Source organism: Eulemur rufifrons, chromosome 16 (assembly GCF_041146395.1).
Source record: "Eulemur rufifrons isolate Redbay chromosome 16, OSU_ERuf_1, whole genome shotgun sequence".
NCBI lineage: Eukaryota > Metazoa > Chordata > Mammalia > Primates > Lemuridae > Eulemur > Eulemur rufifrons.
In genome coordinates, this window is record NC_090998.1 from 14,657,699 (window position 1) to 14,683,308 (window position 25,610).

Below are 25,610 nucleotides of genomic sequence, written 5' to 3' on the forward strand. Positions count from 1 at the left end.
AGAAATACTGCCATATATAGATGACTGAATCCATTAGGGCTAGTGAAGCCAAGGTGTCATAGGTTGGCTTTGTTTTGAGGCTATGAATTGCTTATGGGATAAAGAAAGTATAGACCATAAACACTATAGCTTAAAAAACTTAATTTAGTTGTGGATGTGGTAAAACACAAAAACAGCAAACCATGGGTCTTGAAGATTAACCTAGGTTCAACTCTTGCCTCTGTCATTACTATTATAGTTATGTAACTTTTGGCAAGTTACTTAAACTTTGAATGCCAATTTCTATTTTTTTATGATTGTTTGTTACTATAAATTTACTCATACCAGGAAAATGGTCATATTTAATATTCTCAAAATAATTTTGGCACCGGTCAAGTCTTCTCATTTTGTTAAGACCCTGAGCTCTTTTAACGGGCTGATTTTTTGCATCAGCCTCTACCCCACTCCACCCTGCAGGCCCCCTCTCTGGAACACCTCGCTACCTGCCCTGGCCTCGGAGCTACTTTAACTCTCCCTCATGTTAACCCTAGGAGAACATTTCGTGCTATAACCTTTCTAACCAGTTGTGCTCTGCAGAAACCATGCAGCTTCTCTGATGTGAAGACTTAAGAATCCCTGTGCCAAAGTGGACCCCGCACAATTTTTCTGATGCTTATTGACAAGGAAGAGGAACCACGTAGGGTACATGTTATGCTTCTTTCTCGTTATTCCTAAAATTGCCCACAGTGATCAGTGTTATAATGTCTCCAAAGCTTTATGCCTCAGATGCTCATCCAAACACTGGATGGCAAAGCGGTTGACGTCTGTGTCAAACTTATTGGCAAATAAGTGGTGCTTGCAAAGCATCCTGTTCAAGTCTCCAGCTCCAAAAATGCAAACCGAGCGCACGTGGACCTCACTACCGGGTGGGTAGGGAGCGCCCTTAGCAACATCACCCTCAAAGTACTGGCATTTGACAAACCTGGCAACTGTGTGCATGTCAGACAAGTCGTGCTTATGGCTCAAGGAGAAAGAGCCAGAGACTTCGGGAAACCTTTGGATAGTGGCCCAGAGATACTCATCTGAGCTGTATGTGTCCTGCATCCACTCAGTAAACTTTTGGTTTTTTCATTCTCTAGCACACACCCCACATACTCCCTACTGACCACAAAATAGGTGCTGCCTGAAAAAAGAGGTGTTTCAAGTGGAGGATGCATTTTGACAGTCCCTGTGTCAGCTTTCCATTAATAACTGCATACCACTTTTTCCACCTTTTTTTCTTTATTGGACGGCATCTTGTTTGTTTCAAGGCTGTTTTCACCCATTAACAACCTGAGCTTCCTGACAATTTCTAGGATTTTTTTTTTGTTGTTGTTGTTGTTATCCAAACTGAATAATTTATTGCTGGTCTGAGGCTTGCCTTGTTTTACACTTAAGTGGAATTTACATTGTTCCCACATAGCAGTTATCAACATTTAAAAGAATTTAATAGTGACCTATTCAAATAAGGCAATCATATTGATATGAAACTTTTATTTAAATCTTACATAACTCTAGGTTGGTTTTAATAGGAAAATCCAAACCACACAGATTTATCAAGTACTTTCAGCCTGCACTTATGAGAGGTCCTTCATGCAGTTGAGGTCGGCCTAACCCTGACTCCACAATGCATAAACCACACTCTCCAACTGTCTGGCCACAAAGGCGTTCCTGAAACAGGACACAGTGCCCATTGCCACAGCTAAGAAGGACGACTCTGATTTTTTGTCCCCATGAATGCAATAGAAATTCTGTGGCATACAGATGGCCCTCCTAGCCTTCATGCATTTCAATTTTGTGAGGAACCACTACAGAATATGCCATTAAAAACCCTGCCTTTTCCTTATTAAGGGGTTCCACAATATGTTTGCTCCTCTTGATGAAATTACAGTCACTGGTCATGTTTATATAGCCGTAAGGTGTCTACTGGGTGAACATTCCGAGTTTTACTGTTAGCGTCTCAAGCTTTCCCTTGAATGCCAATTTCCTTTCTTTAAATGAAGATATGAAAATATTCTTAGAAGGCTAGCAGAAGGAGGTAACAAAACATGTAAAATGTGGGTGTGTTATAGACCATCCATAAATAGTAGATGCTAATATTAACATTAGAAATTTCTAAATGTTCTTCATCCACTGATTATCACCATCATGAAGAGCCTATACATTCTCTACTTACTTGCTTTTATCCATGGACTTGATAAATTAGATCTTGAGAATTTGTAACAAACATAGTAGTTGATACCCCACAATGTGAGCAGGTCTTAATCAGCCCATAGGCAAAGCAATATTCCTCAAGGAATATTCCGTGGGTCTAACAGACCTCTTATGCTATGAGGATGTTTTCAGCCCTTTTTTTTTGTTTTGGAGGAAAAACCTCTATACATTTCTTTATTACCTGAACATGCCTATGTTCATCATTATTCTGGAAATGCATAAAAGCAGACTCGAACTGTGTTTGTCAGCTTTTTTTATGTTATGTTATATCGCCAACACAAGGATATTTAATATTCAAATGGAATTCTTCAAAACACTTTGCTCTGCAAGACAGTCATTGGAAGCATTGTCCCATCTACTTTGGGTATTTTCTATTCATTTATTTTAACCTAACAGGTTGGCTGATATTCCTGTTGGAATCTTTATCAGGTGGTTCTGGTTTTCTAAATTCACCGGATATTCCATGACTGGCACCCCCACCATTTCAGAAAACAATATTTAAGCATCAGTTAGACAGAATCATAGAGTTCATCATTTACATTTACTTTAGAAATATTTGCTGTAAGAAGAAAGCAAGGGAAGGTTAGGGAAGGGAACAGAACCTCAATAATTCCACTTTCTCCAGTCTGAAATTGATTCTATCTCACCACTGGCTCATGTCCTGTCAAACTTATTCAATGTATTTTTTAGAATTTGAATTTAAAAGGAAAAGAGTCTTCATTAAAATAAAATTGCCTAAATTAATTTGAGTGATATAATTATTTGACATATCTAATTTAGATTCCAGTGGGACAACTTTTGGAGAATTTATTAAAATGTTTTTAGAATGGTATAGGGCTTGTCTCTAACATTTTTGGCATATAAGTTGATATTCCAATTAAAGTTCAGAGCTAAGTGGAAGTAGCTACCATAATGGACTCTCTGTCTTCTATGAGCTATGGACCTAAACCACAGATTTTCTAACTTTAAACATTTTTTAATAAAACAATTATTCCTATGTAGAAAATTTCATACTGTAATTTATTGTACATATGGTATACATTTAAAATGAGTGAGAATAGGACTGATCTATCCCAATCATGGTTTTACCTCCAGTTTTTGTTGGGAATGTTTCCTTCTGATTCATTCTGGGTCAAATGTTCTACCTCAGGGATTTAAATTTTTGATCCTTAGGGTTTTGATATTAAAGGCTTTTAGGTTTGCTATTTCCCTTGGCAACCAGTTTAATTGCACAAATAAGAGTCTTTTCTGTGATCATAAACTCAAAGTGCTGTTGTAGTTTGCCCTTTTAAATATTCTCTCTCATCTAAGATCTTTCATGTAAAGAAAGCAGAAGTAATCACTGCCATATAAGCTAGCCCTCTGTTTTGAAGTCCTACGTATATATCATGTTTTGTTTTTGTTTTCCCTGTGAGGTGGTTTCTGTTACTTGACTCAGTAACAAATCATAACATTTGTATACTGTCTCATAATTTATAAATAACTTTTATACTCTCGTTTGAACTTTAAAATAAGCCCATGAAGTAGGTAGTTGGTTGTTAAAGATTAACTGAATGAAGTGTACATGTTAATGTCTTATTTGCAAAAATAGGTATTTGAGGTCCTGAGAAGCTTAAATGATTTTCTAAGGTCACTTGGTAGAGTTTAGACTCATTTCCAGCTTTTCTAGATCACAGGATAGGTTTTTTTCTACTATATAATAGCACATTGATCACATTTGTGGTTTTAGTTTTTGGCGTTGCTTCTAAGGTGAGATTTACATAGATTGAAATGTTCAGATATTAAGTGACAATTTGAGTTTTGAGAAATATATTTGCCTGTGCAACCAACACACTAACCAAGATATTGAATATTTCATTTTCTCCAAGGTTCCATGAGGACTCTTCCCATAAACTTCACCCCTGGAAATCACTGTTCTGATTTTTTTCCTGCCATAGCTTAGTTTTGTTCTCATAGGCAATTAACTTACTGGTAGATCAGCTTGATATTTTTGAGGCTTGTTTTTAAGCTTTTAGAAGCTGCTTTTAAAACAGCTATTACTTAAGCCCTTTGTGCCAAATATATGTTCAGCAAGTTTTCTCTATTCTGGCTGGTCAGAATTTCTATGTCTCCTAGTACAGTTCTACAATCTCCACTCAGCTCATAGCTCTCCAGCACCTCTTTTCTGGAAGACCTAGCTTAGCCTTATCCTATGTATATGAATATGAATAATTGGCTAAAACTTTAAGAGGAACCATGTGAAGATTTATTTTCTCTGTAGCTCTCTTCTCTCTGGTAGCCTGTCCTATAAACTCCATACAACTTGGCAACATTGAAGTCTGATTTCTTTCTCTTAATTTATTGAGACATCTGGGACTTCTTGAGGTTCCCTATCCCTGTACTTGAATAAAAAAAGTGCTCCCACATAAAAAGTCAAGGTCATTGTTGGAATCATCTCTCTGAGGAGTCTGAAAATAGGTCTCCTATATGTTTTATACCATTTTACAATTTTTTAATCTTGGGAGCACCTGTTGGGTACTAGTTACTTCATTGTGGGCAAAAGTGGAAATCTCTCATGGGCAGAAACAGAAGTTGTACTTATTGATTGTATTTTTAGCTACTTTGTCTCTATGAGACATTAATAAGTATTTAATCATCCTTTTTACTCATCTTCCCCATATCAGCTTAAGCTACAAGGACAGTTTCTTAAGCTTCCTTAAAATTGTGGTTCTCAAAGTGCAGGCCATGGACAAGGAGCACTGGCATCATTTGGGAAGTTGTTAGAAATAAAAATTTACTGGCCTCACCCAAGACCTGATGAATCAAACACTGAGTTTGGGGACCAGCTATCTAAAGCCCCCAGTGTTTCTGATCTGTAATAAAGTGTAGCTACTGTCCTGTCAGGTGTCCTACTAAACATCTCCACAGTATTGTTCTAATTTCTTGATCGATTTGTTAGATTTCCTCTAAGTTCTATGAAAACAGAAAAGATGTCTTATATTGGCTTGATTCCCAAAGTGATGTTTGATAAAAAATTTGAACACATGTGCTATTGCTTTGCCTTCATTTCTCAGCACAATTTTTCCCCTTCTATTCCAGAAAGCTCATATATCTTCTCCCAAGATTTCTTGAACATGAAAAGATCGTATTTTTTAATGACTTTAATTGGTTTCATTTCATGTTATTATCATGCTTTTTCCTTCAGGGAAGAAAAAAGAACAAGTTGACTAAGAAATCTTATAATTTCTTTATGGATTAAACCTGTCTATAATTTACAATTTTTAAATTATAGTCTCAAGGAGAAACTTATGATGCAGAAGAGATAGTGAAGCTACAAGGAAACTGAGAGTAAATAAATGGTCCTTGCATTGAAAGGACCCAGAACATCACGTTTATTTTACAGATTTTACAGACAATTTTAAATTAAAACTGTCTAAGGAAGTTTTAATTTTGATGAAGCCTTTTAAGTTGAAGTAGACATGGGGAAAATTTCCTGTTCAATGATATTCTGCCTTCAGGAGTCTTATCAGTTGGGTTTGTAATTAGACCAGGCCCTGCTGGAATAAAGAATGCTTCAGGATATACTTTGTTTTGCTGCCCCAGAAATAGGATGGTAATAGCACAGTGTCTCAGGGACTAAGAAAGTAGTAAACTTTTGCTTAGGATGACAGAAAGCACATTCAAATAGGGATTGTGTGGGGAGGTTTTAGGTCTATTTATGGCACTAAGGTAAATGACTATGAGAAAGTTATAGAACACTTTAATCTCAGTTTCATGATCTGTAAAACAAACATGATGTTCTGGGTCCCTTCTATGCAAAGACTGTTTACTCTTAGTTTTCTTGAAGGTTCACTGTCTCTTTTGCATCATCAATTTCTTCTTCTTGACTGGAATATTCCTTTGAGGTCACAGATTTGTTAATATGCTTGATTTTTTTAAATCCCTCTTTTAACCCTGTATCTCCCCTACCACCCCAAGCAGTAGCTGACCTTTCGCTTAATCTTTGTTCAACCAAGCATTCTGTTAAAATTTGCTTAAAAGAGGAGGGGATGAAAGTGTGACTATATAGAATTATTTCTATCATGAATTGTAAATTAGTTCTCAGTAGTAGCATTTAGCATCCCCCTAATAACCTCATGGCCTCAGAATTGCATGTGTTGCTATAACATTTCCCTCTTTTCTCCTTTATTGCCAGTAAGGAACACACACAGTAGTAAGATGCATAACAATGTTTCAGTCAAGGACAGACAGCACATGTAACCATGGTCTCATAAGATTATAATGGAGCTATAAATTTACACTTACCTAGCAATTTGTGTTACAATGGCTTACAGTATTTAGTACAATAACATGCTGTAAAGGTTTGTAGCCTAGAAGCAATAAGCTAGACCATATACCCTAGGTATGTATTAATAGTAGGCTATACCATTTAGGTTTGTGTTAAGTACATTCTACAATATTCCCACAATGATGAAATCACCTAAAGGTGCATTTCTTAGAATATCCCTGTCGTTAGGTGTTGTATGACTTTGTGTGTGTGTGTGTGTGTGTATATATATATATATATACACATATATATATATTTCTGTGAGGTTCCATTTATCTACTCTTAAATTACAATATACCCAATCTCCTAAAAATGTAGTATATGTTTAGATGCCATTAGAATATGAGGAGTCTATTGCCTTTTCTATGTAGCCTGTCTGGGTGTTCAAATTTACCTGTCAATCTTTTGCCTTTTTAAATCTAATCAGAAGCCTTTGTTTTACACACATATTCATACAAATTTTCTTCTAATACCAGCAGATTCAGAAACATAGTTTGAGATTCTTGCTTGAAAATTTTATGCTGTTTAATACATGCCTATTTACTGTTTTGAAATATTAACCAAAATATGCAATATTATGTTAGCTCAGGCTTCTATAATAAAAATATCATAGACTGGGTGGCTTAAACAGCAAATATTTATTTCTCATAGTTCTAGAGGCTGGGAAATCCAATATCAAGATGCCACAGATCTGGGGTCTGGTGAGGACCAGATTTCTGGCTTGTATCCAGCAGCCATCTCAATTCCTTCTACCCTGGCAGAAACAGGGAACTCAAGTCTCTTCATCTTCTTGTAAGGACACTAATCCCATCATGGAGGCTCCACCCTCATGACATCATCTAATCCTAATTACCTCCCAAAGTCCCACCTCCTAATACCATTCCATTGTGGGTTAGGGTTGCAACATACACATTTTGGGTGTTCAAAAAATGCAATACATAACAAATACCTAATTAAATGTTCACAATTACCATAATATTCTAAGTATCATTTTATTGACTGTAAATATTGCAAATGTTCACAGCAAATGCTTATTTATGCCTCAATTTTCTCTTATATGAAATTCAGGCTGTATGAATAAAATGAGAGATTTTACTTTCTCAGGCAAATCTATTTTCAGTAGAGTCATAGAGAAATGAGTTACTATGACTACGAGATTTGTTGCCCATTCATTCACTTATTAAATTACTGTCTAACAATAGTCATTCCTACCTGCTAGCCCAGGGACACGATCTGACCTTTCATTTTGAATTGCTAAGTAAAATTATAAATTCATGTATTCATTTTCCTATTTGAGAACAGTGGCTTTTACGTTTCCTTGGTTATCAAGATTAATTTTTCTGGATTGATTCTACTCAATCTTGTTATATGAACTCTCATGGTGGAGTTATAGGTTTTACTGGTATCGTAAGGACTCATAAAATATAATTGACTTCCTACAATAAAAACTGAAGTTTCTTTTCTATGAAAATTATAGCATGCTGATGAGTATCTGATACTGATATCTCTACTGCCTGCATATGGGATTTTATATATTTCTTGAAATGAATTCAATGAAATCAGCTACCAATAACCAGATGTATGCTACTTATTGCCAAAAGGAATCTTCCCAAATTAAGTTTGAGGTATGATCATATTAGCTATTTATTTTTGCTTTGATGGTTTAAAAGCTTTATATTACAAATAATACTTTTAGAAATGAGAGATGTGTATAATATTTTTCATATTATTTTTATTACTTAATGCTTCTACTTTCCTCCCGTATGGAATCCTGTGAGGTATATAAAGAAAAGCATTGGAAAGTTTCAAGCCCCTGGGAGAAGATGTGAAATTAATTCACTAAAATGAGATATACTATAATGGAATATAACCCGTACAAACACTGAGGGAGTGAGTGGAATGGAGTTGATTTAGGAGAGACTGGCATCAAAAGAAGGGAACACTTGGTATGGCTGTCATAATATAACTTAAGACTTCTCCTTTCAGTCTATATTAATCTCCTCTTTGCAAAATGCCTGTGTGTGTCATTGGACCCCTCTGAAAAATTGAGAAGGAAGTGATGAATGAGTAAATGTAATGCTAAACGTTACTGTTAATCACCAATATTTTTAAACTGCTGCTAATATGATATTTGTATACCAGAAAACACTGTCTTAAAGATTAGGTTATAAAATTATCCTGCATTATTTCTCAGCCACTATGACCTTTAGGAAAGTCACATATCCTTTGTGGCCTCAGTTTCCTCACTTATAACCTAAGAGTGTTGAAGTAGATGCTCTTTGATTCCTTCTGGTATTCAATAATATATTCTGGGTCTACCTGAAAAGCTATATATTACCGTCTGGTATAGCTGTGATCATTTGACTGCACATAGGTTTTCATGAGAACTGGCTTCAGAAATTCCCAGGACATTTGAATTATTGTGCTAAATATGTTAGACTTCAAATCTATCCTATTACTTTCTTAATTTTGTTTGAAAAACCAAACAACAAAAATCTCTTCAAGTTAGAAAGGCAACATTTATGAATCCCAAAAGTGGGATTTTTATTTGTTTGGTAGATGCAGTTAATTATATATATAAAAAATAACTAAGAGCCCAGTTTTGCCTAGAGCTGGGGAACACAGTAGTGGAACTTATTAAGAAAGGAAACAAGCTATCAAGCTATCCTAACCCCCTACAATGATGTCTCACCCCTTGCTGGAAACAAACTACCCAAGAGCAGAATTCTATTTCTCCTTCAGTGGAAGTGCTTGATCATCTTAAAGTATAGCATGCTTCTCACTCCAGTGCCCCTCTGTTATTTATCTATTCTGGCATGTTAACTTTTTTACTTGACTAATGAGTAAGTTGACATTGAAATAGCAATGTGAGGGGACTGGTGTTTAAGTCATTATGAATAAAAATGACTGTTAGGTTGTACTGTTTCTTACTGTTTCAAGAATGCAGAGTTTATTTTCTCCACAATATTTAGGAATCAAACAGGCTTCCATCAAATACAAGCATACATATGCGACCCGAATACAACCATGTATAGGGTGGTTTGGGCCATGTAAGTGTCTGTGATAGCTGTGTACTCTACTGTTACTAACCAAACCCAAATGGAACTATATTGTCATTCAGGAAAACTACAGGGGGATTGATGTCCCATGGCTCCTGAGAGGTACAGAGAGGTACGATCCTAATGACTGTCAGGAGATAATAGTGCTGAGTATTTCCTTCCTTCCATACGCTTATAATCGTCAATATTTGTACCACAGTTTACCATGGTGAGTGGGATGCTTACAATCCTCTTACTTAATGAAGAGGTATAATTATAATGTTATAATGTATACGTAGATGAGAAAAGTATTTAGCATGATTTAAGAACAAAAACATAATCACAGGTTTTTGAAAGAAAATAGATTGGAACAAATTTCCAAGGTTTTATTAATTTTAAATTACTGTGCTATAATCCTATTATACTAAACTTATAGTTTTGTTAACCAGCATAGATATCATTTCACAAATATCTATTTATATTTAACAATGACAAAATTCGACACCAGACCAGTTTTGCTTATCTGTGTCTGTTATTTTCTCCCTGCCCGTACGATACGATAGATGACCTCCCATTCTCATTCTGCCCTTTCTTTGCAAGATCCTTCTTGAAACAGGGGCCCTCCTTTCATCCCCCAAACGCTCGCACTGCGATAGCTCCGCCTGAGCCTTGAGGATGCGGTTCCAGCGTTCATTCTCTGCCACAAAGCTCCGGGCCCTCCCACACCCATCCTGCTTTCTGGGTCAGTTGCTTTACCTATCATCACCTCTGTCAGAGCGCAATGTTACACCAATGTCGATACGATGTTTTCGTTTGTCTTTCTTCTCCATTTGACTCAGAACTCTGAGGGCAGAAATTTGTCTTACTTACCTTTGTGCCCTTGTATAGCACTGTGACCAACATAACATACTAAGAAGTCTGTGAACAAAAGGAATAAAAATACCAGAAATAATATTTTTGGCACAGATGAAACATCAGAATGGTGAAATTGTGGGAAATGTCAAACTTTTATACCGCTTGTTTCTCTATGTATATAGATCTGGTATTACAGAGGTACCTTAAGTGTCTTTAAACAAGGTCAACTTAGAAGTTTCAACCCATTTACCTTCTTTAGCAGGTTCAGATTCTGTATATGTATATTAATAGATATTACTCTGTTTAAGAGAAACCCTGTAACTACTAGTCATATTACTGCTACTACACTAGCATGAGACAGTGAACTATCTTCTCCTCTCCGATATGTATGCCATTTACATTCAACTATGTTTTAAGGCTGTGCTTCCAGATTGTGTTTTCTGGTAATACTTTCTCAACTGCTACTGTTTGAGGATAAGATCAAAGAGAATTATAATACTGTGGGTAGAGTTTCAATTTATAATTACCGTGACTCCTCCCCCGCCCACAATATTTTTTTTAAATTCTGAAGATTGTGCCTTGCCAAATGATTTGGCTTACATTAAAAGAGAATTTTACAGCAATTTCAAGTGTATGACAAGATATCCAGGAAACAATTTTCCTTGCTTAAGATTTGATTGTCCAAAAGGATATATTAAAAACCTGCTTTTCGAAGAGAGATTTATTATAATCTTTGCAGGTGCCCAAAGTAAAGTAAGACAAATTTCCATATCAAGCAAAATCTTATTAGAAATCTTGATTTCTTGTTCAAACAAGTCATTCTGAATGGATGTATATTTAGTTTAATAATATATTGCTGATGTATTGTAAAGTTTTTTGGGTTCTGTTTTTTGGCCCATAGTCTGCTAGATTTAAATTTCAAATTTTATTATTCATTCATAATTCAAAATTTGATTTAATTCCTCCTATATGGCACACACTGTATTAGGTACTAGATACATTGTCAAGGATGAAACAAGCAAACTGGTTTTTGTGGAGCTTACAGCAAGGGGACTGAAACTTTATGGCAAAGAAATTGTTTTTGGCTTTGTCTTCTTTCTGTCTATCTGTCTTTGACAAAATATTTTAAAACAGGTGGCTTATCAGGACAGATATTATCAGAGATATCTTTGCTCTTGAAAGGAGTGAGGATTGCTGGCCTGTCCAGCACATGGGGTGACGGGAAGAAAATAGCAGAGTGGGAAGTCTGCCTTCTTAAAATTCCTTTGAAAGTACTATGCCCCTCTTTTTCTGGTTGCTTTTAAAGTTTTCTTATTATCTTTGATTTTCAGAAATTGATTATAGACTGCTTAGGTATGGTTTTCTTTTTATTTGTCCTGTATTAGAGTTCAGTGTAGATTGATAATATGCATCAGATTTGAAAAGTTCTCTGCCATTTTTTTCTCAGATGTTTCATCTGACTCATTCTCTCTCCTCTTCTTCAATTAAAGGTATTTGACTTTTAGAGAATGTCTTACATGTTCTATTCTTTCCATTCTTTTTCTCTGTGGGCTTCAGTTTCGAAAATTCCTATTGAACTGTCTTTGCATTCATAATCCTGTCTTCTGTGTTAGACTACTGTTAAATTGAGCCAATGAGTTAATTTCAGATATAATTCAGATATCGAAAGTTACAGTTCATGAATGTCCATTTCATTTCTTTTTATATTTTATTTCTACATTTAAATACTTGACTTTTTTCACCCAATTTGTCCACCTTTTCTTCTGTTTTCTTTATCATGTTAACTAATGTCATATATTAGTTCTACCTATGAATCATCTCTGGGTCTCATTATTTAATCTCTTTTATCACTTTTTCTTGCTAATCACATTTGGAATGATATGTTTTTGGGCTCCACATTATGTTATCTTTCTGTAACAAGCATTGAATTTTGTTCTGATGATTGGTTAAATTGTTGGAAGATTGCTTTGGTCACATGGAGATTTGATTTTAGGTTTTGTTATGGCTGTTCAGTTTTGTTTTGTCCCTACTTCTAGAGTGTAACATTAGTGGGTTTGGAATCCAAAGACTAGAGTGTCACCGAGGTCTCTGCACCCTGGCTTAGCCTAGACTCTAACCTCTATCTCCCCAAACTGTGCAGTGTTCTCTGCTGGGTCTTTTGGGATTTTGCCCTGTGAGTATACACTTTAGGGGTCAGGCAAGGACCTGAATGGAATTTTTAACATAGAGGTTTGGAGTTCCTACTCTGTTGTTCTTACCTCCACTACCCTCCCCTCACATCCTACTTGCTTTGGCAGCCCTACATGCAGTGACTGTATCTTCTTGCCAGCAAGACCATTACTCTTTGCTAGGATCCTATTTCCTTGTGCTGAGATTTGGAAGATGCCCTCAGTGAGCAAGGAAGAAAGTAGGATTCACCTTGTCTTCTCCCTTTCCCTCAGGAAGCTCTCGTTGCTGTTCAGTGCCTATAATGCATTGTTTATATGTTTTGTCTGGCTCGTAACTCCTTATGAAACAAGGATAAGTCTAATACCAGCTAATCCTTCTTGCTCTTTTATAATATGAATTCTTTCAAATTTTGTATCAACATAATTCTTTTCATGTGAAATCCATTGTCTTTATGTTATTAGTCAATCAAATTACCACCTTTTCTTCCAAGATTGTTGAAGCGGGGACTGGGGAGAATAGTCCAAACTTGTTCTTTTGAGTTTTTATTTCCAAATCTATTAATCTCTATCAATATGATCTTTAACATCTTTGCTCTATGGAATATTCTGTACAAGTTCAGTGACTTTTAGTTTAGCTGAGATAATAGGTTTATCTTGATTTTCAACCTTCTTGACCTCTGCAGCATTTGTCATTAGTAACAATCATGCGATTCTTAATATTCTTCTTTTTGTATTATTTTATATTTGTATCTCCAACTGCAATGAAATGAATATTTATGTCCCCCAATTCATATGTTAAAATACTAACCCCCAAGGTGATGATGTTGGGATGTGGGGCTTTTGGGAAGCTCTGCCCTCCTGAATGGGATTAGTGTCCTTATAAAAGACACCCCAGAGAACTCCCTCATCCCTTCTGCCATGTGAGGCTACCGTGAGAAGCCTGCCATCTATGGAGAAGCAAACCCACACCAGACACCAGATCTGCCAGAGCCTAAATTTTGGACTTTCCCACCTCCAGAACTTTGAGAAATCTATTTCTGGTGTTTATAAGCCACCCAGTTTGTGATGTTTTATTCCAGAAGCCCAAACAGACTAGGACGTTGACAATATTGCATTGGCCTCTCTATGTCATGTTCCCTGTAAATCTGCAAAATTTCTCTTGTCTATATTTCTCTTAGTCATTCTAATCAACTCCTGTGGCTTCAGCCATCACCCCTAAGCCAATGATTTTTTTGGTTGAAATCCTAAACTTTCTCTTAGGGCCCTACCTCAAATATCTACTATTTTGAAGTTATGGAATTATTGAAATAGCATTAAGCTGAGCTTCTCTGCACCAATTTTGTAAAAAATTGGGAGCAATTTACCTGACATCTGTGGGAATTCCTCTCTTCTTCCCAAATCCTTTCCCAAGTACTTACTAGTTTGTGAGCCTTATAAAGGCAAAGACAGACTCATTCATCTGTGTAGATTTTGCAGTGCTTTGGAAACAGTTGATAAACATTGTTGTTGAGCAAATGTTTATTAGTCATGTTCATTTGAAGGTCCTATTAATATTTCAAGTACAATTGTTCTGCTAGATTTTGAGTGTGTCCTTTTTATGGTGATAAGAGGTGAATATTTTATTATAAATATCTGGCACAAACATATCTCTTAGAGAAAATTTATTTGTTTATAGAAAAAAATAGAACCTTGCTCAGGCTTGGGAATGGGAAATCCTTGGCATGATGGCAAGCAGGAAGATTAGTAACAAACAAGGGCTAAACTGTTCTGCAAAAGGAGGGAAGAGTGAGAGGAGAGGAGGTAGGAGACTGGAAGGCTGGTGCTGGGAGGGATAAAGTCAGAGAGAAGCCACGAAGACTTGTTAGGTACAGAAAAGTCCACTCTGGATTGGAATGTTTGCGTTGATTCAGTATAGAACCCTTTTCGTTACCCTCAAATCTCCAATAAAACTGACAACACTGATGAATAATTTGAGCAAGTGCTTTGTATTTTGCTTTACTTTGATCCTTAGAATTTGAAGAAGTCTGTGTTTCACATCCAGACCAAAAGATTGAAAACCAAAGAGATCAGGTATCAGAAGACAGATGTAGCCACAAGAACAATTTTGTATTATAGGAATCTTGAGAAAAGCTGTAGATTTGCCTAAGCTATGGGGGTTCCAAGGTGTTTTACCTGGATCTTGATGGACAGGGAGGGCCTTGGTTAATTTCTAGAAAATAGTAGTATTTACCATGTACCATTTAAAAAATATCACCAAATATAGTTTCTTATTTTTCTTTTTATACCTAAATTCCTCAAGGACAGAATCAAACCTTATTCATTTTTTATTTTTTCTTCTTCCATCCTTAAAACACAGACCAGTGACTTATAGGATGAACTATACAGCTAATCAGTTTAAATGAGTGAAGTGAATGAATTAATGAATTAAAGCTAAATCCTGACTTTTTAGAGCTAATAAACAACCATATTACCCTGATTTTTTCAAAGCACCTTTTAGATAAAATTGGAGGGAGAGGAGAGTCTTCTAAATGTGTTACCAATTATATAGATTTTGGGAAACAACTAGATCAGTAGTTCTCAGATATTAACATGCTTCAGAATAAGCTGGAAGATTTGCTAAAACAGAGTTTTGGGAACTCCACCCAGAGTTTCTGATTCAGTAGACCTGGACTAGGGCCCAAGACTTTGTATTTCTGACAAGTTCCCCGAGTGATGCTGATGCTACTACTAGTGTAGAGACCACGCTTTGCAAACCACTGGTCAAGGTGACATTACCAGAACATACAGAGTTCTCTCTGTGGAAAACATTGCAGGAACACTGTGTTCCTGAAATGCCTAAAATATCCTTCACTGCCCTGCGGCATAACAAAGCCAGAAGATACACATGTTGTAAATCCTTAGCTCTGCTGCCCACTCAGGATGACGTTAGTTAAACCACATCATCTCTTTGTACTTCAGCTTCTTCTTATGAAAAGGTCCACGGTAACCTTTGTATTCTGCAAGCTGTTTCCAGTGTTTCTAGAATGAACGCACTGACTACAGAATTGAAAGTACATAAGGCTTTTATAAAGAACATTAAGCCCTAGTTATTCAGTTACATTTGTCCCCAGAAGCTTTTGTTATGATATTCTATCATTATCTAGGCCCTGGTAAAGTAACACGCTAATATTGAGTATAACTAAAACCAGAAATTGACCTTGTTTATTCTTTTATGTTTTCTCTAGTACAAAGATATTGAAGGTGCTGACTCGCGAAGGGGGGTGGGGTGGGGAAGGGAGGGATATATACCTACATGATGGGTGCAACTCGCACTATCTGGGGAACAGACACGCCTGGAGCTCTGACTTGGGGGGAAAGGCGGTACATGGGCAACGTATGTAACCTGCAATTCTGTATCCCCCATAACAATAAGATGAAAAAAAAAAAATAATGAATTGCAGGACTGTTACTGTGAACTAAGGAAACAGCCCTAGGCTATTTCCTTATCAATTCATGAGAAATTTCTCCCCAGGCAATATGGCTGTGGGTATCAAAATGAAAAAGATACATAGCCTTTGGCCAGCCAATTCAACACTGGGGATTTTTTTTAAATTAATTTCATTTTAAATAGTTTATATATTCACAGGATACAAAATTGAAAATATAAAAGTGCATAGATAAAAATATCTCTCACATTCTTGTCCTCTAGAGATCCACTTTCCTTCCTCAGAAGCAACTGTTCTTTTGTGTGTTCATCTAGAGAATTCTATGGATTATACAAACAAATATACAAATATGTTCCTGCCTCCATTTGTTAAAATAAAAAAAAATAGTATCAACAACAACAAAAAAAACCAAAACAAAACAAAGATATTGAATGTGCCCAATTTAGATTGGGGTCTAGTCCCTCTCTTTCCATATCAAATGCCGGCAAGTTGCACAGGAGAATGAAGCAGTTGCCTTCTTTGACTATGTCCTGGGAGTACTATCCCTCTTGGAGTATGTATGTGTACAGTTTGAATAGAAAGGCCATCCAAAATGAACAAGAGCATAATAACTTCCTCCTTCCCCGAGGTCTCAAAGCAAAAGCATTTCAAACTCAGTATCTTTTTCTGTTGCAAAACAAAATTCATGTTTTAAATTTAGTCACATGGGATAAAGATATTTTTATTCTATCCCTTTTCCAAAAATATTCAAATTCTTTAGAATCAGAATGTTCTGTATGTGCAGGGGTTAGTCTTGCAGATTTATAATAGTCACATAATTTGAAGGTGTAGGCAAGGCCTAACATTAATTTTGAAATGCTATATATAGTGATATGTACACAATTTAGTTAATTGTGAAGCACTTCAGTTTCATTTGCTTGTAATTAGTCTCCATGCTTGTTTTGGTTTTTTGTTTTTTTGACACAGGGTCTCACTCTGTTGCCTGGGCTACTGGGCTAGAGTGGAATGGCATCATCACAGCTCACTGCAACCTCAAACTCCTGGGCTCAAGGGATCCTCCTGCCTCAGTCACCTGAGTAGCGGGGACTCCAGGTATGTGCCACCATGCCTGGATAATTTTTTCTACTTTTTTTTGTAGAGATGGGGTCTCACTATATTGCTCAGGCTGGTCTCAAACTCCTGGCCTCAAGTGATCATCCTGTCTCAGCCTCCCAAAGTGCTAGGATTACAGGCATGAGCCACCACACCTGGTCTTATTTACTTTTTGATGGTTGATGTTATACCATGTAGACAAAACAATTGATTACATTTCTGATTCTTTTGTTTGGTGTGAGATAGAAAGAACATTGAAATGAACTGGGTTCCAAGTGGTACCCTTTGTCTGTAAGCTACCGCATGCCTTGTAGAAGAAACGTGTGCAGCTTCAGGGAGTGGCATTTCAGTGTTAAACAGCTCTAATTTTGAGTTTTCTGCTCTGCATCCCTGTAAGTTCTGTGTATCAGACTGACATTTAGATTCTGGCAGGAAGGAGAAAAATGATACCGACAGCAACAAACTGAAAATTTATAATAAAAATCATGGTACTCTTAAAGCAATAACATACTTTTAGACACCAATTGCCTTTCCTTGATATTATGTCAGAAGTGATTTATTTATTAATAGGTTAACCATAGATGCCATTTTGCCTAGGACAGTCCTGGTTTATGCCTGTTTTCCTGGCAAAATCTTTGGATGGTAAACATGCTCACCTTAGTTATTAACAAATGTAAGCCACACTCAAAAAACCACTTTTTTACATGTTTATTAAATGGGTAAATTGCAAAGGTATTCTGATTCCTAGTATGAGTATAATTTCTAAAACATTGGGACAAAAGCTGTCATTTACTTCAGCAAATAATTAGACTCTGATTTAAAGAGGATCCCTAATACGCACACTGAAGACATAACACAAGAAGGACTAGTTTTCTTTTTCCATTTACCCAGTACAGAGCAGCAAGTAGCACTTTTCATACATGTAATTGTCATAAAAAGCTACTAAAACTATTATTTTCTTAATGCATTCAGGATATAGTCCCTGAGAAAAAAGATTCCTACGTGTAGAATTTTAGGCAAGTAGGGAAACTAGAAAATTTTCCTTTCCTCAAGAGAAGCAGCAAGCTTTTCTTGTTGAAAGAGAGGAAATTTTGAGGCTGTGTTCAATGATTTTAGAAAGCCAATTACTAAATCCCTTTTTGTTTGAATTTGCAAGGAAAGGTGAGGGTATAATGCTGAAGAGAGAGCCAGAAAGGTTAGGGGTAGACAAAGCTCACTCAGATGAGAGAACAGTCGGAACTCAGCCTGGACTCCCAAATGCTAAGCTAGCACATTTTCCTATCAGTACTTTCCCTAGCATGGATACATAAACATTTTCAGTAGGAAAACTTGCATGGGAACGAGGCAAAGCCAGTTTCAACTGTCTCAAAAGCTAATGGTACTCCACATAATATACAAATGAGCATTTTGTGAATACCTCCGAATTATTGGAGATTATTCTTCTCCATCTGTTAAAATCATATTCATCTATATAGCACCAGATCTGTATTCTTCACAAACATAATTGATCTAAATTAAAACATAAGCAAAAAACCCAAAACAAAATTCTCACCCAGACCACTTAAATCCATCTCTGGAAAATGGGGATGAAGTCTTGTTACTGGGAGGGCATGTTTATTCGTTCGCCAGGGCTGCTGTAACAAAGTACGACACAGTGGGCAGCTTAAAGAGCAGAAATTTACTTTCTCACAGTTCTGGAGGCTAGAGGTCCAAGATCAAGGTGTCTACAGGTTTGTTTTGTCCTGAGGCCTCTCTCCCTGGCTTGCAGATGGCCACTTCACAATGTCTTCACATGGTCAGCCCTCTGTGCTGTGTCTGCATCTCTTTATAGGAACGAGTTAAGATTGGATTAGGGCTCACCCATGTGACCTCATTTTACCTTAGTTACCCCTTTAAAGGCCCTGTCTTCAAATATAGTCACATTCTTAGGTATTCAGTGCTTTAAAATATTAATTGGGTGGAGTCAATTTAGTGTATAACATTATGCATGGGTTAGAAGTCCTACTTCGGAGGGGCTCCTTGCAAGCACTGCGCACCTGGGAATGTTTAGAGCAAACCTCATATTAATACTTTTGGTTCTAACCGGCTGAGTCTTGAAGGCAGCGTCTATCAGAAATCAAGAGCACTTAACCGCTTATGAAGCAGTGTGGGATGTTGGAAACATGTAGGATTTGTTAACAGCAAAAGAAGCTCTTTTGATTGGTAGCTATATAAATTTTGCTGAGTAATTTGACCATTCCAAGCTTCACTTTTTTAATCCAGACAATAGGGATAATATCTGTCTCCTAGATTATTTTATTGGCTATGATGATATTTGAAGCGGTTAATATAGTGACTGACAGCAGTACTCAAATATTAGTAAAAACAGGATTCTAGTTCTTCCTCTTCCATATAGTAACTGTGTATTTGTATTAGTTTTCTGTTGCTGCTATAACAAGTTACCCCAAACATAGTAGACAACACTAATTTATTATGGTATTGTTCTGGAGTTCAGAAGTCCGACACAGATCTCACTGAGCTAAAATCAAGGTGTTGGCAGGGCTGGGTTCCTTTCTGGAGTTAGGAGAGAACCCACTTCCTTGTCCTTTCCAGCTGCTAGAGGACCCCTGCTGCTTCTTGGCTCATGATCCCCTTCCTCTGTCCTCAAAGCCAACAATGGCGGGTCAAGTCTTCATTTCTGTGACCTACTTTGGTCATTGTCACTTCTGTTTCTTTGACTTTAGCCAAGAAAATTTCTCTGCTTTTAAGGACCCATGTGATTATATTGGACTCATCTCGACAATCAATCTAGGGTAATTGTCTCATCTCAAGGCCTTCAATTTAATTACATCTGCAAAGTCCTCTGCCAAGTAAGGTTCATGATAATGGAGGACATTATTCTGTCTGCCACAGCGTCCTTGCACACATTTCCTCTGAGCCAGTTCTTCAATAATAACGTGAAGATATTGCGGTCACCGCCCTTACCTTGAGAGGTTGTTGTGAAGAATTAACACATTATTTCCTATTTGAGAGTAACAATACTATAATGAATAAAATCTCTCATCTTTTATCCTATAGTCATGTGAGAAATGAAGACTGATTATCAAAGCCATAAACAAATTCTATCAATTCTTCTTACATTTTGGTAAATTTCTTTACCTTTTAGTTATTTTAAACTATACCCTAACTTACTATTGATTATAGTCACCTTGTTTTGGTCCTGTTCTTACTTTGGAAGTGTACCACAATAGCTACCAAATCTTTCAATTCATCAAAATACCTCATTCTCCAATTATTCTAGACACAAAAAATTGAAATTTGGAGATGATCCTTGTCTATTAGATACTAAATTTGATCCTGAGCTTAATGCTATAGTCTGAGATTCCTGAAAGCCATAATGTATGGAGCTGATTCTAAGATAAACTGATGATATAATTTTAAGACACATGACTTTTTTCCTTGGCATATTACTCTTCTCTAGTTGATATGTAGAGGCTAGTCTTGCTCAGTGCTTGGGATATAAAGGGATAGCCCAGACATGTTATACTTTAATCTGTTATATTTGTACAACATAAAGCAGTACTTCAGAATTTGAGTTTTATAGTCAAAGATACCAGGGCTTAACCTTTAGTCTGCTATTTACTAGGTGAATGACCTTGGGAAATTTTACCCTATTTAAACCTTTATTTCCCTACCTGTTGAATGTAGTAATATCAAATTTATAGGCTTGATTTGGGAGTTAAATAAAATAATGCATGAAGTACATTTATCACAGTGTCTAGAGCACATAAAGCACTCAATGTTTATTAACCTTAGTGATTATAATTTGTCTTCAGCTTTCCAAGTGGCCAATATGAAGGAAATGGGAAAGAGGAGTAATTTAGATCTATAATAAATTAGTGAAAATGCGTTTCTCCTTTCCTATGGGAAGACCCAAAGACACTTATAGGAAGCAAGGATGTAGAGAGTTAGGTGGAAAGATGCCCTCAGCTTTTCTTTATCAATTTATTCTTCTTTACTGTCCACCAAAAAAAAAAAAAAAGTTTCATCACTTTTAGATTTTTCCTTTGGGTTTTTATAATGGAGAATCTGGAAAAATGGGTGAATGGAGGAAGAAAGAGTGAGGAAATGTTTTCTGGAGGATTTAAACAGAAACGTGCCACAGGAGCTATAGTAGGAGTTGTCCAGAGACACAATTACAACAAATTTAAAGATCTAATTGGCTTTTATTTGCAGTTCTAGAATAGGGCAACATCTCTTTCTGCAGCATAGAATGAGTTGGGCATGACAGAACAGTTGGTTTCTACAAAGTGGGAACAAGAAAACAGAACAATAAAAAAAGCGATTGGTTGACATCAGGTAACTACAGGTTACTTTTAAGGCTTAAAATAGAGGGAACTTCCCTATTATGCTAATGTAGGTTAACTGGGCCCTTTCTGATTGGTTGCTGCAAATCTCCTGTTTTTAGGAAAAACTGCCTTAAAGTTTCAGTTTGATTGTGTGGCAGTTTTTCCTAAAAACAGGAGATTTGCAGCACTTGCTATATAGCCCTCAAGTCAGACCGTGTGGATGGCAGCCGCACTAAGGTTGTACAAAAGGTTCGAGTTCTGTGATAGGAAAAGGTCACAAAAAAGCAGACATTGAGATAGAGAGACGAATAAGAAAGAGAAAGAGAGAAAGAAAAGAGAATTTGAGAAAGAAAAGAGAATTCTAGAAAGAAAAGAAAAAGCGGATGTGAATAAAAGCAGGGAGGGAGGCTTAAGACAACCTAGTTATTTCAAGAGTCTGACTGAGGTGGAACCCTGCAATATGAGTTGTTTGTATTCAAATTTGGCTACTCAGAGTTCACATTTAAAGTCACATTTTGGGCAAGACAAGACCACAGATCAATTTGCTAACTTCAGATTTTAAAAGTCTTAACAACTAGTTTATTTGGGGCCTTATGGAAACAAATGACTAGCTTTACTAACTGGACATTTTTAAGCTGGTAGTTTTTGGTTAGGTGTAGTCACAGCTAGAATCAGGGTTCAAAACCCAGCTTTGATCCTGACTGACTAGATGCAGAGATGTTCAATAACAAGTGACAATTTCATCTTGAACAAAGATCACAGTTTGCATGCTCTTAAAATTTAAATTTTGGCTTTGTCATTAGGCCAGAATTCTAGTTCTGATATATTCCCCCCCCCCACTGTTTTCTGCAAACAATAGCAATCTTCATGCGAGACTAATCTCATATCCAAATAGCTCATGACTCATATTTGTGGGTCTGATGTTGATTTTTGTTTGTTTAGTCTCTAGCCACGTCCTCAGAAGCTCATTTATAGAGAAAGTAGAAGCTATAATAATTAAAAATTAGGAAAACTATAACTCTTACACTTTCAAATTAATACCTCAAAGTGCAGATGAGTACCAAGGTTTTAGAAGACACTGTGCTTAGGGCTACAGAAGGCAAAATCAAAACAAGGCGTGACTCCCACAATTAAGTGAAGGATGATCTGGTTCAAGAGACAAAAACATAAATCACCACAATGCAACTCCAAAAGTAACCATTATAAACTGAACAATCTGTGAGCACAAAGAAGGAAAAGAAAAAAAGTCAGGAAAAGGGTCATTGAAAAGATGATATTCAAGGTGTATCTTTAAGATTAGGTAGTTTATTTTTAATTTCTTCTATGGCTTATTTTTCTTACCTTAAGGGGTTACTCATGTATGGGTTATTGGGCAAACACTAAAATAGTCCCCCGTAATCTGGTAAAAAATAACCACACCGGCCTTTTATTCTCTTTCGATCTTCTTTTCTCTTTATGTATAGTTTTTACTTGAGATTTGTCTGTATAATTTATATTTCATATCTTTTTTAAAATGTCATAAACATTTTCCCATGTTTTTAAAAGTTCTTTCAATAATATTACAATGTCTACATAAAATTTATTTATCTGGGCTATAAGTTTTTTATATATTTTAATTTTTATTTATTTATTTTTTTGAGACAGAGTCTCACTCTGTTGCCCTGAGTGGAGAGCAGTGGTGTCAGCCTAGCTCACAGCAACCTCAAACTCTTGGGCTCAAGAGATTCTTCTGCCTCAGCCTCCTGAGTAGCTGGGACTACAGGCATGTGCCACCACACGCAGCTAATTTTTCTATTTTTAGTAGAGATGGGGGTCTCGCTCTTGCTCAGGGTTCTCTGGAACTCCTGACCTCAAACAATCCTCTCGCCTTGGCCTCCCAGAGTGCTAGGATTATAGGCGTGAGCTATCACACCCAGCCCCTGTACTATAATTTTTAACAAATCCCTTATTATTGAATATGTAAGTGGTTTCCTTTTTTGTTTGGGTTTTGTTAAGAGAATTACCAATGCAATTAATACATTTGATATTAGTTATTTCATGCATTATTTTATTTCCTTAAAATAGTTTTCTAGAAATAGACTCTTGATTAGAAAAACTTTACCTATAATAAAGGGGCAGAAATACCTAGTGTTCTAGGCACAGGTAACAGAATAATCAAAGGCAGGCTATTTCCCTGGTCATGAAAATAGCGGTGAAAAATAAACTTTATCTAGAAAGATGACTTTGAATGTAAAGATGATTTTCCACATAGTTCCTATGTTAATATGTGAATACAGAGTCTTCTATATATGAAAAAAGCAAAAGTAGGAGTCTGCAAGCATGTTTCAAATTATAAATGATACTATGAATCTCTGAATATAGCTTTTGACAGAGATAAGATATCTCAGAATAGAGGAAAGAGCAAATTTACAGCTAGTCTAGCTATGCAGAATTGTGAAGCAAAAAGGGATTTTAAGACAATGAAAAGCAAATGGGGGAAGCCGCCATTGCATAATTTGCTAACAGAGAGGACCCAGGTAGTTAAACAGAGTATACAGAGGCTCTGATTAAAAATTTCAAAAAGAAAAATCTGACGAGGTCAATGGACAAATAAAATTCATCAAGAAAATCTTAAAAGGACATTATTTTTTCTGGGGGTGAAATAGTGGAAATGGAAGGGAATATATGAACTGGAACATCCCAAGAAGGTTAAGACAATTTCTTTAGGTTAGAACAGAGCGATCACAGGAACCTTGGGAAGAATTTCAAGAGTGTTTTTAAAGGGACTTGATCTTGGCAGCTGAGTGACATGAATTTAAAATATAATAAGGAGTATAATAAGGGTATCCCTTCATAGATCTGGAAATACCAGTATGCCCCAGTCTATGTATAAAAAAATGGATAGTTGAGAGTTCTTACTCTTAGCTGATAATAGTGGCAATAAGAGGAAAATACCAGGACAGGCTGTGTCTTTTCCCCCTTTTGCCATTGGATGAGAGCCACAACCACATCTCCTAGCAAGCACACTAAACCTTCCACGTGAAGCTCCATTTTGTTTGCTTCAATGTTTTGAAATAAAACAAAACAAAACAAAGTTTATAGTGCTGGATTCCCATTTTCCTGGAACTAGAACTACTCTTTCTTCTAGGGAAACGACTGCATGTTACCTAGGTGAGGTTGACCTTTTTCTCCAACCAGAAGGGTTGGCAGCAAGAATGGTTTTGAATGACTAGAGTACTCAACCTTCTGGTGAATGGTTTAAGGATAGGTCTAATGCCCAAATTAGGATAATCAAAGTCTGTGGGGCTTTTTCAGAAGAAAATATCATCAAAAATTCTCTCTTTCCCTTGAGTTGACCAGTAGCTGGATTTTTTTTTTCCCCTATTTTGTGAACAGAGAAAGAAGAAAGAAAGAATCCTGATGTGCTTTGAAAATCCCTGGATCTACCCATGCCTGAAGCCGTTATCCTTGGTCTTCCCAATCATATTTAAGCCAGATTGGATAGTTTCCGTCAGCTATGACTGAAATGTACTGACCAATACAGGTCATGAGTTCTTGTGTGGCACAGAAATGAATTTGTCAAAGAAGAGGCAGTAGTTATTTGGAAGACTTTGCAGTGAAGGGAGAAATTAAAATATATTATATTCTCTCTTGAGCCGTGAGGCTCAAGTTCCTGAAAATTCTCATGATAGAAGGACTTACCCTTTGCAAGTTCAGGACCTTATGTAATGAGAATAAAGATAATGCTATTGATTTTTAAAGCCAGCTTTAGTATAATGGATATCTTATACACAATATCTTATATACAATGAATATATAATTAATATCTATATACTATTACTTTCTTGCTAGAAATTTTTATATTTCTCTCTTCCCTCCACTATCAATAAAGTGGTTGTAAATTTGTTTTGCATTATTGCATACTAATAAGTATTGCGTCTAAGCCTCCATCCAAATCTTTAACACTTTCTAGATTTCATGACTATGTGTTTTCCATGCCTAGATCCAAGGTCCTTCTAATGTTGCATAATAATTCAGCTGCCTGAGATGGAAAAAGCTTTAGGTAACCTTTGCAATTATTTCCCCATATTTTCCCCAATAGTGGTTTAAAAAATCTCCACTTTTCCACTGACAACTTTTAGACTATAGCACAGATGACCATCCTCTCAAGGCATGATTGGACCACC

The 25,610-nt window shown here is 36.4% G+C and overlaps 1 pseudogene; it reads right to left on the minus strand.

Annotated features, from left to right (window-relative positions):
• Positions 1-735: 735 nt before the first annotated feature.
• Positions 736-2,697, minus strand: LOC138397242 (beta-1,3-galactosyl-O-glycosyl-glycoprotein beta-1,6-N-acetylglucosaminyltransferase-like; annotated as a pseudogene).
• Positions 2,698-25,610: the final 22,913 nt, after the last annotated feature.